Source organism: Orcinus orca, chromosome 20, assembly GCF_937001465.1.
Source record: "Orcinus orca chromosome 20, mOrcOrc1.1, whole genome shotgun sequence".
In the NCBI taxonomy this organism is placed as follows: Eukaryota; Metazoa; Chordata; class Mammalia; order Artiodactyla; family Delphinidae; genus Orcinus; species Orcinus orca.
Window position 1 is genome coordinate 56242363 of NC_064578.1, and position 17710 is coordinate 56260072.

At 47.4% G+C, this 17710-nt stretch overlaps 1 long non-coding RNA gene across 1 annotated transcript; it reads left to right on the plus strand.

The window, feature by feature from the left end:
* The first annotated feature begins 4187 nt into the window (after positions 1 to 4187).
* Positions 4188 to 15710, plus strand: LOC125962702 (uncharacterized). Its single transcript, XR_007474289.1, has 4 exons — positions 4188 to 4297; positions 5448 to 5923; positions 8700 to 8794; positions 15629 to 15710. It is a non-coding gene; the product is annotated as an uncharacterized LOC125962702 (long non-coding RNA).
* The last annotated feature ends 2000 nt before the right edge of the window (positions 15711 to 17710 follow it).

A 17710-nucleotide genomic window follows, 5' to 3' on the forward strand; every position in this document is an offset into this window, starting at 1 on the left:
CAGCCACTATGGAGATCTGTATGGACCTTCCTGTAACATAGCTAAACAGAGAACCAACAGGTGACCTGGCAATCGCACTCCTGGCCTTGCATCCCGATATGATCATAATTCGCAACGACACGTGCCTTGGGGCCGTTTCCCTTAACTAAACTTGACTAAAACTGGTGCTGCTGGGCGCTTCATATTCACAACCCCTGCGGGGCGGAAAAGCACGCCTGCCCTCAAGAAATGTGCTGAGGTAGGCGACTGAAAAGGAACTCACAACAGGGCAGAGGTTCAAGAAGCCAAATTCAACAGGTTAACTTTGCTCACACTATGACCAAAACAATATTTAATAACAGGACCTGACACGTTTCAACCTCGCTGAACGTTAGAGCGCTACAAATCAGAACTACAACAAGATATATCTTGCCACCAGTCACATGGCCACTGTCAACGTAATCTACAAATAAGAAATGCTGGAGAGGGCGTGGAGCAGAGGTAACCCTCCTGCACTGTTGGTGGGAACGTAAAACGGTAGAAGCCTCTGTGGAGAGCACTGAGGGGGTGCCTTACACAATAGAGAATGATAATGGAACGCTCCCCAAATCACTGAATCCCTGGCTGTGCACCAAAAAAAAAAAAAAAAAAAAACCCACTCTCCTGACTACATCAACTATACTCCAGTACAAAATGCACATTGCAATTAAAAAATAATGCCGACCCCATTCCCCTACGGGCTCTGGGACCTGGGCTGGAGTCTCACCCATGAACGCGGAGCAGGCTTGGGTCTCAAGGCTGGACCGTCGCGGTGCTGAGTGAGCTGGGGATGATGTGACAGCAAAGAACCCCCTTGGACCTGGAGTGCCTGGTCCCATCTTAATTGGCCTACAATCTCCGTATCAAAGGGGGCTCCCCTACAGCTACACCAAGCCTCGGGCACCAGAAGTGATGCTGCATTCTGGGCGGGAAGGAGAGCTCTCAAAGATCCCCGGGGCCCCACGTCTCCTGGGGGTGGGGTTCCCTCCTCCAGCCTCTTTCCATGCAGTCGCCCCACCTAAGGACGACAGTTCCGTCATCAGAGCAGTTTCCCCGGCACTGGGATTTCTCTCGGGGGTGAAGGGCAAGGGTGAGGAAGCGATGAGACACAACCCCTTCGGTGTTTCTTCTGGCACATCCCACTCACACTGAGGACCCAGGGGCAGGACTTTCCCTAAGGCTAGGCGTCCTCCAGTAACCGCAGTTGGGCCTGAGTAAATGCTGCCGTCTTGTGGACGTTTCCTGTAACAACAACGTGGAAAACGCTCCTGCCGGGCCCTGAAAAATCGCAAGGCCTGTGGGGCTGTGAATAAATAACACCTGCCCTCCAGAAAAATCCGGGGCTAGTTCCTCGAAAATGAATGCAAAACAGGGCAGCCGTTCACGAAGCCAACTTGAAGGTGTCAATTTTACTAACACTGTAGAAAAAAAAAGTCCATGGAAAGACGCTCAGCATCACTCATTATTAGAGAAATGCAGAGTAAAACTACAGTCAGGTATCACCTCCACCACTCACACTGGCCATCTCCAAAAGAATCTACAGGGAATCAAGGCTGCAGAGGACGTGTGCAAAAGGGAATCGTCCTACACACTTGCTGTGAGTATCAACTGGTGCAGCTACTATGGAGAAATGTATGGAGCTTCCTGTAACAAAACTAAACAGGGAACCATAGGTGATGCGTCAATCCCACTCCTGGCCTTGCATCCCGATATAATCATAATTCGGAACACGTGCCACCTGTATTTTCACAGCAGCACGATTAGGACCAGTACAGACATACATTCCACCCAAATGCCCATCAACAGAAAAATGAACATTATGGGGCACATACGTACAAAGAAATACTAGTCAGCCAACAAGAAGAATGAAAACATACCATCTGCAGCAGCAAGGATGGACTAACCTATGATCATACTAGGTGAATGAGGTCAGAGAGAGAAGGACAGATAGCACAAGATAGCCCTTATAGGTGAAACCTATCCATTCATGCAAATGATCTAATTGAAAAAACAGAAAGAGACTCTCACAGATAGACAAGTAACTTACGATGACCATACAGGAAAGGTGGGGTGAGGGATATATTCTGAGGTTGGGATTGGCGTATAAACACTATTATGGATCGTAGATCATCCAAAAGGACCTTGGGAATTGCTCAAGGAGCTCTACTCAACACACTACAATCACCATGTGGAAAACCAACCGAAGAAGACTAGATAGACCTCTCTGTATGAGGGAATGACGTTGCTGAACCGGTAAACCCAAAATACGTCAGTGCAAATCAACTCTACTCCCATATAATATAAAAATTAAGTTGAAACGGAAAAAAGAAAAGAAAAAAAAAACACACAGAGAAACCTGAGCAAGAGGAAATACTGCCGCCTTGTGGACCATTCCTGTAATTACAACGTGGAAAACGCTGCTGACGGGCCCTGAATAATCGCAAGGCCTGTGAGGCTGTTGTTCAATAACACCTGCCCTCCAGAAAAACCCGGGGCTACTTCCTGGAAAAAGAATGCAAAACAGGGCAGCCATTCAAGAGGCCGAGTTGAAGATGTCAAATTTACTCAAACTGTAGGAAAAAAAAAGCCCATGCAAAGGCGCTCAACATCACTCAGTATTAGAAAAATGCAGAGTAAAACTACAATCAGGTATCACCGCACACCACTCACACTGGCCACCTTAAAAAAATCTACAGGGAACAAAGGCTGCAGAGCACGTGGGAAAAGGCAATTATCCTACACTCTTCCTGGGAATGTCAACTGTTGCAGCCACTATGGAGATCTGTATGGACCTTCCTGTAACATAGCTAAACAGAGAACCAACAGGTGACCTGGCAATCGCACTCCTGGCCTTGCATCCCGATATGATCATAATTCGCAACGACACGTGCCTTGGGGCCGTTTCCCTTAACTAAACTTGACTAAAACTGGTGCTGCTGGGCGCTTCATATTCACAACCCCTGCGGGGCGGAAAAGCATGCCTGCCCTCAAGAAATGTGCTGAGGTAGGCGACTGAAAAGGAACTCACAACAGGGCAGAGGTTCAAGAAGCCAAATTCAACAGGTTAACTTTGCTCACACTATGACCAAAACAATATTTAATAACAGGACCTGACACGTTTCAACCTCGCTGAACGTTAGAGCGCTACAAATCAGAACTACAACAAGATATATCTTGCCACCAGTCACATGGCCACTGTCAACGTAATCTACAAATAAGAAATGCTGGAGAGGGCGTGGAGCAGAGGTAACCCTCCTGCACTGTTGGTGGGAACGTAAAACGGTAGAAGCCTCTGTGGAGAGCACTGAGGGGGTGCCTTACACAATAGAGAATGATAATGGAACGCTCCCCAAATCACTGAATCCCTGGCTGTGCACCAAAAAAAAAAAAAAAAAAAACCCACTCTCCTGACTACATCAACTATACTCCAGTACAAAATGCACATTGCAATTAAAAAATAATGCCGACCCCATTCCCCTACGGGCTCTGGGACCTGGGCTGGAGTCTCACCCATGAACGCGGAGCAGGCTTGGGTCTCAAGGCTGGACCGTCGCGGTGCTGAGTGAGCTGGGGATGATGTGACAGCAAAGAACCCCCTTGGACCTGGAGTGCCTGGTCCCATCTTAATTGGCCTACAATCTCCGTATCAAAGGGGGCTCCCCTACAGCTACACCAAGCCTCGGGCACCAGAAGTGATGCTGCATTCTGGGTGGGAAGGAGAGCTCTCAAAGATCCCCGGGGCCCCACGTCTCCTGGGGGTGGGGTTCCCTCCTCCAGCCTCTTTCCATGCAGTCGCCCCACCTAAGGACGACAGTTCCGTCATCAGAGCAGTTTCCCCGGCACTGGGATTTCTCTCGGGGGTGAAGGGCAAGGGTGAGGAAGCGATGAGACACAACCCCTTCGGTGTTTCTTCTGGCACATCCCACTCACACTGAGGACCCAGGGGCAGGACTTTCCCTAAGGCTAGGCGTCCTCCAGTAACCGCAGTTGGGCCTGAGTAAATGCTGCCGTCTTGTGGACGTTTCCTGTAACAACAACGTGGAAAACGCTCCTGCCGGGCCCTGAAAAATCGCAAGGCCTGTGGGGCTGTGAATAAATAACACCTGCCCTCCAGAAAAATCCGGGGCTAGTTCCTCGAAAATGAATGCAAAACAGGGCAGCCGTTCACGAAGCCAACTTGAAGGTGTCAATTTTACTAACACTGTAGAAAAAAAAAGTCCATGGAAAGACGCTCAGCATCACTCATTATTAGAGAAATGCAGAGTAAAACTACAGTCAGGTATCACCTCCACCACTCACACTGGCCATCTCCAAAAGAATCTACAGGGAATCAAGGCTGCAGAGGACGTGTGCAAAAGGGAATCGTCCTACACACTTGCTGTGAGTATCAACTGGTGCAGCTACTATGGAGAAATGTATGGAGCTTCCTGTAACAAAACTAAACAGGGAACCATAGGTGATGCGTCAATCCCACTCCTGGCCTTGCATCCCGATATAATCATAATTCGGAACACGTGCCACCTGTATTTTCACAGCAGCACGATTAGGACCAGTACAGACATACATTCCACCCAAATGCCCATCAACAGAAAAATGAACATTATGGGGCACATACGTACAAAGAAATACTAGTCAGCCAACAAGAAGAATGAAAACATACCATCTGCAGCAGCAAGGATGGACTAACCTATGATCATACTAGGTGAATGAGGTCAGAGAGAGAAGGACAAATAGCACAAGATAGCCCGTATAGGTGAAACCTATCCATTCATGCAAATGATCTAATTGAAAAAACAGAAACAGACTCTCACAGGTAGACAAGAAACTTACGATGACCATACAGGAAAGGTGGGGTGAGGGATATATTTTGAGGTTGGGATTGGCGTATAAGCACTATTATGGATCGTAGATCATCCAAAAGGACCTTGTGAATAGCTCAAGGAGCGCTACTCAACACACTACGATCACCTTGTGGAAAACCAACCCGAAAAAGACTAGATAGACCTCTCTGTACGAGGGAATGACGTTGCTGAACAGGTAAACCCAAAATACGTCAGTGCAAATCAACTCTACTCCCATATAACATAAAAATTAAGTTGAAACGGAAAAAAGCAAAGAAAAAAAAACGGACAGAGAAACCTGGGCAAGAGGAAATGCTGCCGCCTTGTGGACCGTTCCTGTAATTACAACGTGGAAAACGTTGCTGCCGGGCCCTGAAAAATCGCAAGGCCTGTGGGGCTGTGAATAAATAACACCTGCCCTCCAGAAAAACCCGGGGCTACTTCCTCGAAAATGAATGCCAAACAGGGCAGCCGTTCATAAGCCAACTTGAAGGTGTCAATTTTACTCACACTGTAGGAAAAAAAGCACATGGAAAGACGCTCAGCATCACTCATTATTAGAGAAATGCAAAGTAAAACTACAGTCAGGTATCACCTCACACCACTCACACTGGCCATCTCCAAAAACATCTACAGGGAATCAAGGCTGCAGAGGACGCGTGCAAAAGGGATTCGTCCTGCACACTTGCTGGGAATATCAACTGGTGCAACTACTATGGAGAAATGTATGGAGCTTCCTGTAACATAACTAAACAGAGAACCATATGTGATCCGTCAATCCCACTCCTGGCCTTGCAGCCCGATATAATCATAATTCGGAACACGTGCCACCTGTATTTTCATAGCAGCACGATTAGGACCAGTGCAGACATACATTCCACCCAAATGTCCATCAACAGAAAAATGAACATTATGGGCTACATAACATACAAAGAAATACTACTCAGCCGACAAGAAGAATGAAAACATACCATCTGCAGCAGCAAGGATGGACTAACCTATGATCATACTAGGTGAATGAGGTCAGAGAGAGAAGGACAAATAGCACAAGAGAGCCCTTATAGGTGAAACCTATCAATTCACGCAAACGATCTAATTGAAAAAACAGAAAGAGACTCTCACAGGTAGACAAGTAACTTACGATGACCATACAGGAAAGGTGGGTGAGGGGTACATTTGGAGGTTGGAATTGGCTGGATATAAACACTAAAATGGATCATAGATCATCGAAAAAGACCTTGTGAATAGCTCAAGGAGCTCTACTGAACACACTACAATCACCTTCTGGAAAACCAACCCGAAAAAGACTACATAGACCTCTCTGTACGAGGGAATGACGTTGCTGAACAGGTAAACCCAAAATACGTCAGTGCAAATCAACTCTACTCCCATATAACATAAAAATTAAGTTGAAACGGAAAACAGCAAAGAAAAAAAAAGCCGGACAAACCCGGGCAAGAAGAAATGCTGCCGCCTTGTGGCCTTTTCCTGTAACTACAACGTGGAAGACGCTGATGACTGCACTGAATCATCGCAAGGTGATGGCTGTTATTCAATAACACCTGCCCTCCAGAAAAACCCGGGGCTACTTCCTGGAAAGAGAATGCAAAACAGGGCAGCCATTCAAGAGGCCGAGTTGAAAATGTCAATTTTACTCACACTGTAGGGGAAAAAAAGCCCATGCAAAGGCGCTCAACGTCACTCATCATTAGAGAAATGCAGAGTAAAACTACAATCAGGTATCACCGCACACCACTCACACTGGCCACCTTAAAAAAATCTACAGGGAACAAAGGCTGCAGAGCACGTGGGCAAAAGGCAATTGTCCTGCACTCTTCCTGGGAATGTCAACTGTTGCAGCCACTATGGAGATCTGTATGGACCTTCCTGTAACATAGCTAAACAGAGAACCAATAGGTGACCTGGCAATCGCACTCCTGGCCTTGCATCCCGATATGATCATAATTCGGAACGACACGTGCCTTGGGGCCGTTTCCCTTAACTAAACTTTACTAAAACCGGTGCTGCTGGGCGCTTCATATTCACAACCCCTGCGGGGCGGAAAAGCACGCCTGCCCTCAAGAAATGTGCTGAGGTAGGCGACTGAAAAGGAACTCACAACAGGGCAGAGGTTCAAGAAGCCAAATTCAACAGGTTAACTTTGCTCACACTATGATCAAAACAATATTTAATAACAGGACCTGACACGTTTCAACCTCGCTGAACGTTAGAGAGCTACATATCAGAACTACAACAAGATATATCTTGCCACCAGTCACATGGCCATTGTCAAGTTAATCTACAAATAAGAAATGCTGGAGAGGGCGTGGAGCAGAGGTAACCCTCCTACACTGTTGGTGGGAACGTAAAACGGTAGAAGCCTCTGTGGAGAGCACTGAGGGGGTGCCTTACACAATAGAGGATGATAATGGAACGCTCCCCAAATAATTGAATCCCTTGCTGTACACCAAAAAAAAAAAAAAAACCCACTCTCCTGACTATATCAACTATACTCCAGTACAAAATACACATTGCAATTAAAAAATAATGCCGACCCCATTCCCCTACGGGCTCTGGGACCTGGGCTGGAGTCTCATCCATGGACGCGGAGCAGGCTTGGGTCTCAAGGCTGGACCGTCGCGGTGCTGAGCGAGCTGGGGACCATGTGACAGCAAAGAACCCCCTTAGACCTGGAGTGCCTGGTCCCGTCTTAATTGGCCTACAATCTCCATATCAAAGGGGGCTCCCCTACAGCTACACCAAGCCTCGGGCACCAGAAGTAATACTGCATTCTGGGCGGGAAGGAGAGCTCTCAAAGATCCCCGGGGCCCCACGTCTCCTGGGGGTGGGGTTCCCTCCTCCAGCCTCTTTCCATGCAGTCGCCCCACCTAAGGACGACAGTTCCGTCATCAGAGCAGTTTCCCAGGCATTGGGATTTCCCTCGGGGGTGAAGGGCAAGAGTGAGGAAGCGATGAGACACAACCCCTTCGGTGTTTCTTCTGGCACATTCCACTCACACTGAGGACCCAGGGACAGGACTTTCCCTCAGGCTCAGCTTCCCGGGTAACCTCAGTTGGGCCTGAAGAAATGCTGCCGCCTTGTGGACGTTTCCTGTAACAACAACGTGCAAAACGCTGCTGCCGGGCCCTGAAAAATCGCAAGGCCAGTGGGGCTGTGAATAAATAACACCTGCGCTCCAGAAAAACCCGGGACTAGTTCCTCGAAAATGAATGCAAAACAGGGCAGCCGTTCATAAGCCAACTTGAAGGTGTCAATTTTACTCACACTGTAGAAAAAAAAAAGCACATGGAAAGACGCTCAGCATCACTCATTATTAGAGAAATGCAGAGTAAAACTACAGTCAGGTATCACCGCACACCACTCACACTGGCCATCTCCAAAAAAATCTACAGGGAATCAAGGCTGCAGAGGACGTGTGCAAAAGAGATTCGTCCTACACACTTGCTGGGAATATTAACTGGTGCAGCCACTGTGGAGAAACGTATGGAGCTTCCTGTAACGTAACTAAACAGAGAACCACATGTGATCCGTCAATCCCACTCCTGGCCTTGCATCCCGATATAATCATAATTCAGAACACGTGCCACCTGTATTTTCACAGCAGCACGATTAGGACCAGTGCAGACATACATTCCACCCAGATGTCCATCAACAGAAAAATGAACATTATGGGCTACATACATACAAAGAAATACTACTCAGCCGACAAGAAGAATGAAAACATACCATCTGCAGCAGCAAGGATGGACTAACCTATGATCATACTAGGTGAATGAGGTCAGAGAGAGAAGGACAAATAGCACAAGAGAGCCCGTATAGGTGAAACCTATCAATTCATGCAAATGATCTAATTGAAAAAACAGAAAGAGACTCTCACAGATAGACAAGTAACTTACGATGACCATACAGGAAAGGTGGGGTGAGGGATATATTTTGAGGTTGGGATTGGCGTATAAGCACTATTGAGGATCGTAGATCATCCAAAAGGACCTTGTGAATAGCTCAAGGGGCTCTACTCAACACACTACAATCACCTTGTGGAAAACCAACCCGAAAAAGACTAGATAGACCTCTCTGTAGGAGGGAATGACGTTGCTGAACAGGTAAACCCCAAATACGTCACTGCAAATCAACTCTACTCCCATATAATATAAAAATTAAGTTGAAACGGAAAAAAGCAAAGAAAAAAACAAAGAGAGAGAAACCTGGGCAAGAGGAAATGCTGCCGCCTTGTGGACCGTTCCTGTAATTACAACGTGGAAAACGCTGCTGACGGGCCCTGAACATTCGCAAGGCCTGTGAGGCTGTTATTCAATAACACCTGCCCTCCAGAAAAACCCGGGGCTACTTCCTGGAAAAAGAATGCAAAACAGGGCAGCCATTCAAGAGGCCGAGTTGAAGATGTCAATTTTACTCACACTGTAGGAAAAAAAAAGCCCATGCAAAGGCGCTCAACATCACTCAGTATTAGAAAAATGCAGAGTAAAACTACAATCAGGTATCACCACACACCACTTACACTGGCCACCTTAAAAAAATCTACAGGGAACAAAGGCTGCAGAGCACGTGGGCAAAAGGCAATTGTCCTACACTCTTCCTGGGAATGTCAACTGTTGCAGCCACTATGGAGATCTGTATGGACCTTCCTGTAACATAGCTAAACAGAGAACCAATAGGTGACCTGGCAATCGCACTCCTGGCCTTGCATCCCGATATGATCATAATTCGGAACGACACGTGCCTTGGGGCCGTTTCCCTTAACTAAACTTTACTAAAACCGGTGCTGCTGGGCGCTTCATATTCACAACCCCTGCGGGGCGGAAAAGCACGCCTGCCCTCAAGAAATGTGCTGAGGTAGGCGACTGAAAAGGAACTCACAACAGGGCAGAGGTTCAAGAAGCCAAATTCAACAGGTTACTTTGCTCACACTATGATAAAAACAATATTTAATAACAGGACCTGACATGTTTCAACCTCGCTGAACGTTAGAGAGCTACAAATCAGAACTACAACAAGATACCTCCTGCCACCAGTCACATGGCCATTGTCAACTTAATGTACAAATAAGAAATGCTGGAGAGGGCGTGGAGCAGAGGTAACCCTCCTACACTGTTGGTGGGAACGTAAAACGGTAGAAGCCTCTGTGGAGAGCACTGAGGGGGTGCCTTACACAATAGAGAATGATAATGGAACGCTCCCCAAATAACTGAATCCCTTGCTGTGCACCAAAAAAAAAAAACAAAAAAACCCCACTCTCCTGACTATATCAACTATACTCCAGTACAAAATACACATTGCAATTAAAAAATAATGCCGACCCCATTCCCCTACGGCCTCTGGGACCTGGGCTGGAGTCTCATCCATGGACGCGGAGCAGGCTTGGGTCCCAAGGCTGGACCGTCGCGGTGCTGAGCAAGCTGGGGACGATGTGACAGCAAAGGACCCCCTTGGACCTGGAGTGCCTGGTCCCGTCGTAATTGGCCTACAATCTCCATATCAAAGGGGGCTCCCCTACAGCTACACCAAGCCTCGAGCACCAGAAGTGATGCTGCATTTTGGGCAGGAAGGAGAGCTCTCAAAGATCCCCGGGGGCCCACGTCTCCTGGGGGTGGGGTTCCCTCCTCCTGCCTGTTTCCAAGGAATCGCCCCACCTACGCACTACACCTCCGTCATCAGAGCAGTTTCCCAGGCACTGGGATTTCTCTCGGGGGTGAAGGGCAAGGGTGAGGAAGCGATGAGACACAACCCCTTCGGTGTTTCTTCTGGCACATCCCACTCACACTGAGGACCCAGGGACAGGGCTTGCCCGAGTGAGCACAGTTGTGCCTGAAAAAATGCTGCCGCCTTGTGGACGTTTCCTGTAACAACAACGTGCAAAACGCTGCTGCCGGGCCCTGAAAAATCTCAAGGCCTGTGAGGCTGTGAATAAATAACACCTGCCCTCCAGAAAAACCCGGGGCTACTTCCTCGAAAATGAATGCAAAACAGGGCAGCCGTTCAAGAAGCCAATCTGAAGGTGTCAATTTTACTCACACTGTAGAAAAAAAAGCACATGGAAAGACGCTCAGCATCACTCATTATTAGAGAAATGCAGAGTAAAACTACAGTCAGGGATCACCTCACAGCACTCACACTAGCCATCTCCAAAAAAATCTACAGGGAATCAAGGCTGCAGAGGACGTGTGCAAAAGGGAATCGTCCTACACACTTGCTGGGATTATCAACTGGTGCAGCCACTATGGAGAAATGTATGGAGCTTCCTGTAACATAAGTAAACAGGGAACCATATGTGATATGTCAATCCCACTCCTGGCCTTGTATCGCGATATAATCATAATTCGGAACACGTGCCACCTGTATTTTTCACACCAGCACGATTAGGACCAGTGCAGACATACATTCCACCCAAATGTCCAGCAACAGGAAAATGAACATTATGGGCTACATACATACAAAGAAATGCTACTCAGCCGACAAGAAGAATGAAAACATACCATCTGCAGCAGCGAGGATGGACTAACATATGATCATACTAGGCGAATGAGGTCAGAGAGAGAAGGACAAATAGCACAAGAGAGCCCTTATAGGTGAAACCTATCAATTCATGCAAATGATCTTATTGAAAAAAACAGAAAGAGACTCTCACAGATAGACAAGTAACTTACGATGACCATACAGGAAAGGTGGGGTGAGGGATATATTTTGAGGTTGGGATTGGCGTATAAGCACTATTATGGATCGTAGATCATCCAAAAGGACCTTGTGAATAGCTCAAGGAGCTCTACTCAACACACTACGATCACCTTGTGGAAAACCAACCCGAAAAAGACTAGATAGACCTCTCTGTACGAGGGAATGACGTTGCTGAACAGGTAAACCCAAAATACGTCAGTGCAAATCAACTCTACTCCCATATAATATAAAAATTAAGTTGAAACGGAAAACAGCAAAGAAAAAAAAAAGACAAAGAAACCTGGGCAACAGGAAATGCTGCCGCCTTGTGGACCGTTCCTGTAATTACAAAGTGGAAAACGCTGCTGACGGGCCGTGAATAATCGCAAGGCCTGTGAGGCTGTTATTCAATAACACCTGCCCTCCAGAAAAACCCGGGGCTACTTCCTGGAAAAAGAATGCAAAACAGGGCAGCCATTCAAGAAGCCGAGTTGAAGATGTCAATTTTACTCACACTGTAGAAAACAAAAAGCCCATGCTAAGGCGCTTAACATCACTCATTATTAGAGAAATGCAGAGTAAAACACAAATCAGGTATCACCGCACGCCACACTCAGACTGGCCATCGCCAACCATATCTACAAGGAACAAAGGCTGCAGAGCGCGTGGGCAAAAGGCAATTGTCCTACACTCTTCCTGGGAATGTCAACTGTTGCAGCCACTATGGATATCTGTATGGACCTTCCTGTAACATAGCTAAACAGAGAACCCATAAGTGACCTGGCAGTCGCACTCCTGGCCTAGTATCCCGATATGATCATAATTCGGAACGACACGTGCCTTGGGGCCGTTTCCCTTAACTAAACTTTACTAAAACCGGTGCTGCTGGGCGCTTCATATTCACAACCCCTGCGGGGCGGAAAAGCACGCCTGCCCTCAAGAAATGTGCTGAGGTAGGCGACTGAAAAGGAACTCACAACAGGGCAGAGGTTCAAGAAGCCAAATTGAACAGGTTACTTTGCTCACACTATGATCAAAACAGTATTTTACAACAGGAACTGACATGTTTCAACCTCGCTGAACGTTAGAGAGCTACAAATCAGAACTACAACAAGATATCTCCTGCCACCAGTCACATGGCCATTGTCAACTTAATGTACAAATAAGAAAGGCTGGAGAGGGGGTGGAGCAGAGGTAACCCTCCTACACCGTTGGTGGGAACGTAAAACGGTAGAAGCCTTTATGGAGAGCACTGAGGGGGTGCCTTACACAATAGAGAATGATAATGGAACGCTCCCTAAATCCTTACACAAAAATAAACTCCAACTCGAAGAAAGACTTAAAGGTAAGGACGGATACTACAAAACCCTTGAGGAAAATGTACGCTTTTGCAAACCATCAACGTAAATCACAGCAAGGTTTTTTTGAACCACGACGCAAAGAAATGAAAAATAACAACGTGCAAATGAGACCTGATTAAACCTAACGGCATTTGCAGAGCAAAGGGAACCGTACCAAGACAAAAACACAACATGCAGAATAGAACAACAGGCTTGCAATCGAAGTGACCTGCAAGAAATTAATGTCCAAAATATACAAGCAGCTCATGCAGCTGAATAACATTAAAAAAAAAACCCCACCTAATAGGCGAAAGTACGAAACAGACAGTTCTTTAAAGAAGACTTACAGATGGCCGAAAAGCACAGGAACAGGTTCTCAGGATCAATAATTCTCAGAAATATGCAAATCAAAAGCACCACGACGTATCACCTCACAGAGTTCAAAAGGGCCATCATCATGATATCTACAAACAATAATTGCTGCACAGGGTGTGCGGAAAATGGAACCCTCCTACACTCTTGGTGGGAATGTAAATCGGTACATCCACTGCAGAGAACGATAGGAAGGCTCCTGGTAAAAACTAAAACTATAAATACCACGGGACCCAGCAATCCCTCTCCTGGGCAGAGAACCAGGGAAACCAAAATTTCGACATACACCTGCACCCCAGCGTTCACGGCAGCACTGCTTACAACTGGCAAGACACGGAAGCCACCAAAGTGTGGAAGGACAGATGAATCGGTCCAGCAGGTGCAGCCCCTGTTCCCAATGGAATAGTACTCACCCATAAACAAAGGATGAAATCATTCCATTTCCAGCCACAGGGATGGAAGGAGAGATGATCATACTTAGTCAACGAGGGAGACACACATAAACAAGTGTCATATGATATCACTCAGAGTTGGCATCTAAATACGGAGCCAGAGGAATTAATTTGCACAACAGAGAAGGCCTCACAGATAGGGAGAACCAAGTAATGCTTACCAAACGGAAAAGGTGGGGTGAGGGAGACATTGACACGTTCAGAAGCATGTATACAGGCTAATATTTAACACACAGGACATCCAGAAGGACCCACTGGATAGGACAAGGAACTCGACTCAACCCGCTGTAATAACCTATACTGGAAGAGAACCCGAAAAGGAACATATATACATGTATGTATAACTGACTTACTTGCTGTACACCAAAAAAAAAAAAAAACCAAAACACCACTCTCCTGACTATATCAACTATACTCCAGTAGAAAATACACATTGCAATTAAAAAAATAATGCCGACCTCACTCCCCTATGGCCTCTGGGACCTGGGCTGGAGTCTCATTCATGGACGCAGAGCAGGCATGGGTCCCAAGGCTGGACTGTCACTGTGCTGCGCAAGCTGGGGCCGATGTGACATCAAAGGACCCCCTTGGACCTGGAGTGCCTGGTCCCGTCTCCATGGGCCCACAATCTCCACATCAAGGGGGGCTCCCCTACAGCTGCACCAAGCCTCGGGCACCAGAAACGATGCTGCATTCTCGGCGGGAAGGAGAGCTTTCAAAGATCCCCGGGGCTCCAGGTCTCCTGGGGGTGGGGTTCCCTCCTCCAGCCTCTTTCCATAGAGTCGCCCCACCTATGGTTGACAGTTCCGTCATCAGAGCAGTTTTCCAGGCATTGGGATTTCCCTCGGGGGTGAAGGGCAAGGGTCAGGAAGCGATGAGACACAACCCCTTCGGTGTTTCCTCTGGCACATTCCACTCAAACTGAGGACCCAATGACAGGACTTTCCCTCAGGCTCGGCTTCCCTGAGTAACCACAGTTGGGCCTGAAGAAATGCTGCCGCCTTGTGGACGTTTCTTGTAACAACAACATGGAAAACGCTGCTGCGAGTAACCGCAGTTGGGCCTGAAGAAATGCTGCCGCCTTGTGGACGTTTTCTGTAACAACAACGTGGAAAACGCTGCTGCCGGTCCCTGAAAAATCGCAAGGCTTGTGGGGCTGTGAATAAATAACACCTGCCCTCCAGAGAAACCCGGGGCTACTTCCTCGAAAATGAATGCAAAACAGGGCAGCCGTTCATAAGCCAACTTGAAGGTGTCAATTTTACTCACACTGTAGAAAAAATAGCACATGGAAAGACGCCCAGCATCACTCATTATTAGAGAAATGCAGAGTAAAACTACAGTCAGGTATCACCTCACACCACTCACACTGGCCATCTCCAAAAACATCTACAGGGAATCAAGGCTGCAGAGGACGTGTGCAAAAGGGAATCGTCCTACACACTTGCTGGGAATATCAACTGGTGCAGCCAATATGGAGAAATGTATGGAGCTTCGTGTAACAGAACTAAATAGGGAACCATAGGTGATGCGTCAATCCCACTCCTGGCCTTGCATCCCGATATAATCATAATTCGGAACACGTGCCACCTGTATTTTCATAGCAGCACCATTAGGACAAGTGCAGACATACATTCCACCCAAATGTCCATCAACAGAAAAATGAACATTATGGGCTACATACATACACAGAAATACTACTCAGCCGAAAAGAATGAAAACATACCATGTGCAGCAGCAAGGATGGACTAACCTATGATCATACTAGGTGAATGAGGTCAGAGAGAGAAGGACAAATAGCACAAGAGAGCCCGTATAGGTGAAACCTATCAATTCATGCCAATGATCTAATTGAAAAAACAAAGAGACTCTCACAGATAGACAAGTAACTTACGATGACCATACAGGAAAGGTGGGTGAGGGATATATTTTGAGGTTGGGATTGGTGTATAAGCACTATTATGGATCGTAGATCATCCAAAAGGACCTTGTGAATAGCTCAAGGAGCTCTACTCAACACACTACGATCACCTTGTGGAAAACCAACCCGAAAAAGACTAGATAGACCTCTCTGTACGAGGGAATGACGTTGCTGAACAGGTAAACCCAAAATACGTCAGTGCAAATCAACTCTACTCCCATATAATATAAAAATTAAGTTGAAACGGAAAAAAGTAAAGAAAAAAAAAACAGAGAAACCTGGGCAAGAGGAAATGCTGCCACCTTTTGGACCGGTCTTGTAATTACAACGTGGAAAACGCTGCTGAGGGGCACTGAATCATCGCAAGGCCTGTGAGGCTGTTACTCAATAACACCTGCCCTCCAGAAAAACCCGGGGCTACTTGCTGGAAAAAGAATGCAAAACAGGGCAGCCATTCAAGAGGCCGAGTTGAAGATGTCAATTACTCTCACACTGTAGAAAAAAAAAGCCCATGCAAAGGCGCTCAACATCACTCATTATCAGAGAAATGCAGAGTAAAACTACAATCAGGTTATCACCGCACACCACTCACACTGGCCATCGCCAAAAAAATCTACAAGGAACAAAGGCTGCAGAGCACATGGGAAAAGGGAACTGTCCTATGCTCTTCCTGGGAATGTCAACTGTTGCAGCCACTATGGAGATCTGTATGGACCTTCCTGTAACATAGCTAAACAGAGAACCAATAGGTGACCTGGCAATCGCACTCCTGGCCTTGCATCCCGATATGATCATAATTCGGAACGACACGTGCCTTGGGGCCGTTTCCCTTAACTAAACTTTACTAAAACCGGTGCTGCTGGGCGCTTCATATTCACAACCCCTGCGGGGCGGAAAAGCACGCCTGCCCTCAAGAAATGTGCTGAGGTAGGCGACTGAAAAGGAACTCACAACAGGGCAGAGGTTCAAGAAGCCAAATTCAACAGGTTACTTTGCTCACACTATGACCAAAACAATATTTAATAACAGGACCTGACACGTTTCAACCTCGCTGAACGTTAGAGAGCTACAAATCAGAACTACAACAAGATACCTCCTGCCACCAGTCACATGGCCATTGTCAACTTAATGTACAAATAAGAAATGCTGGAGAGGGCGTGGAGCAGAGGTAACCCTCCTACACTGTTGGTGGGAACGTAAAACGGTAGAAGCCTCTGTGGAGATCACTGAGGGGGTGCCTTACACAATAGAGAATGATAATGGAACGCTCCCCAAATAACTGAATCCCTTGCTGTGCACCAAAAAAAAAAAAAAAAACCCACTCTCCTGACTATATCAACTATACTCCAGTACAAAATACACATTGCAATTAAAAAGTAATGCCGAGGGTGTGGGGGGGGTAAAAAAAAAAAAAAAAAAAAAAGTAATGCCGAGGGCTTCCCTGGTGGCGCAGTGGTTGAGTTCCGCCTGCCGATGCAGGGGACGCGGGTTCGTGGCCCGGTCCGGGAAGATCCCACATGCCGCGGAGCGGCTAGGCCCGTGAGCCATGGCCGCTGAGCCTGCGCGTCCGGAGCCTGTGCTCCGCAACGGGAGAGGCCACAACAGTGAGAGGCCCACATACCGAAAAAAAAAAAAATAATAATAATAATGCCAACCCCATTACCCTACGGCCTCTGGGACCTGGGCTGGAGTCTCATCCATGGACGCGGAGCAGGCTTGGGTCCCAAGGCTGGACCGTCGCGGTGCTGAGCGAGCTGGGGATGATGTGACAGCAAAGGACCCCCTTGGACCTGGAGTGCCTGGTCCCGTCTTAATTGGCCTACAATCTCCATATCAAGGGGGGCTCCCCTACAGCTACACCAAGCCTCGGGCACCAGAAGTGATGCTGCATTCTGGGTGGGAAGGAGAGCTCTCAAAGATCCCCGGGGGCCCACGTCTCCTGTGGGTGGGGTTCCCTCCTCCAGCCTCTTTCCAAGGAGTCGCCCCACCTACGCACTACACCTCCGTCATCAGAGCAGTTTCCCAGGCATTAGGATTTCCCTCAGGGGTGAAGGGCAAGGGTGAGGAAGCGAT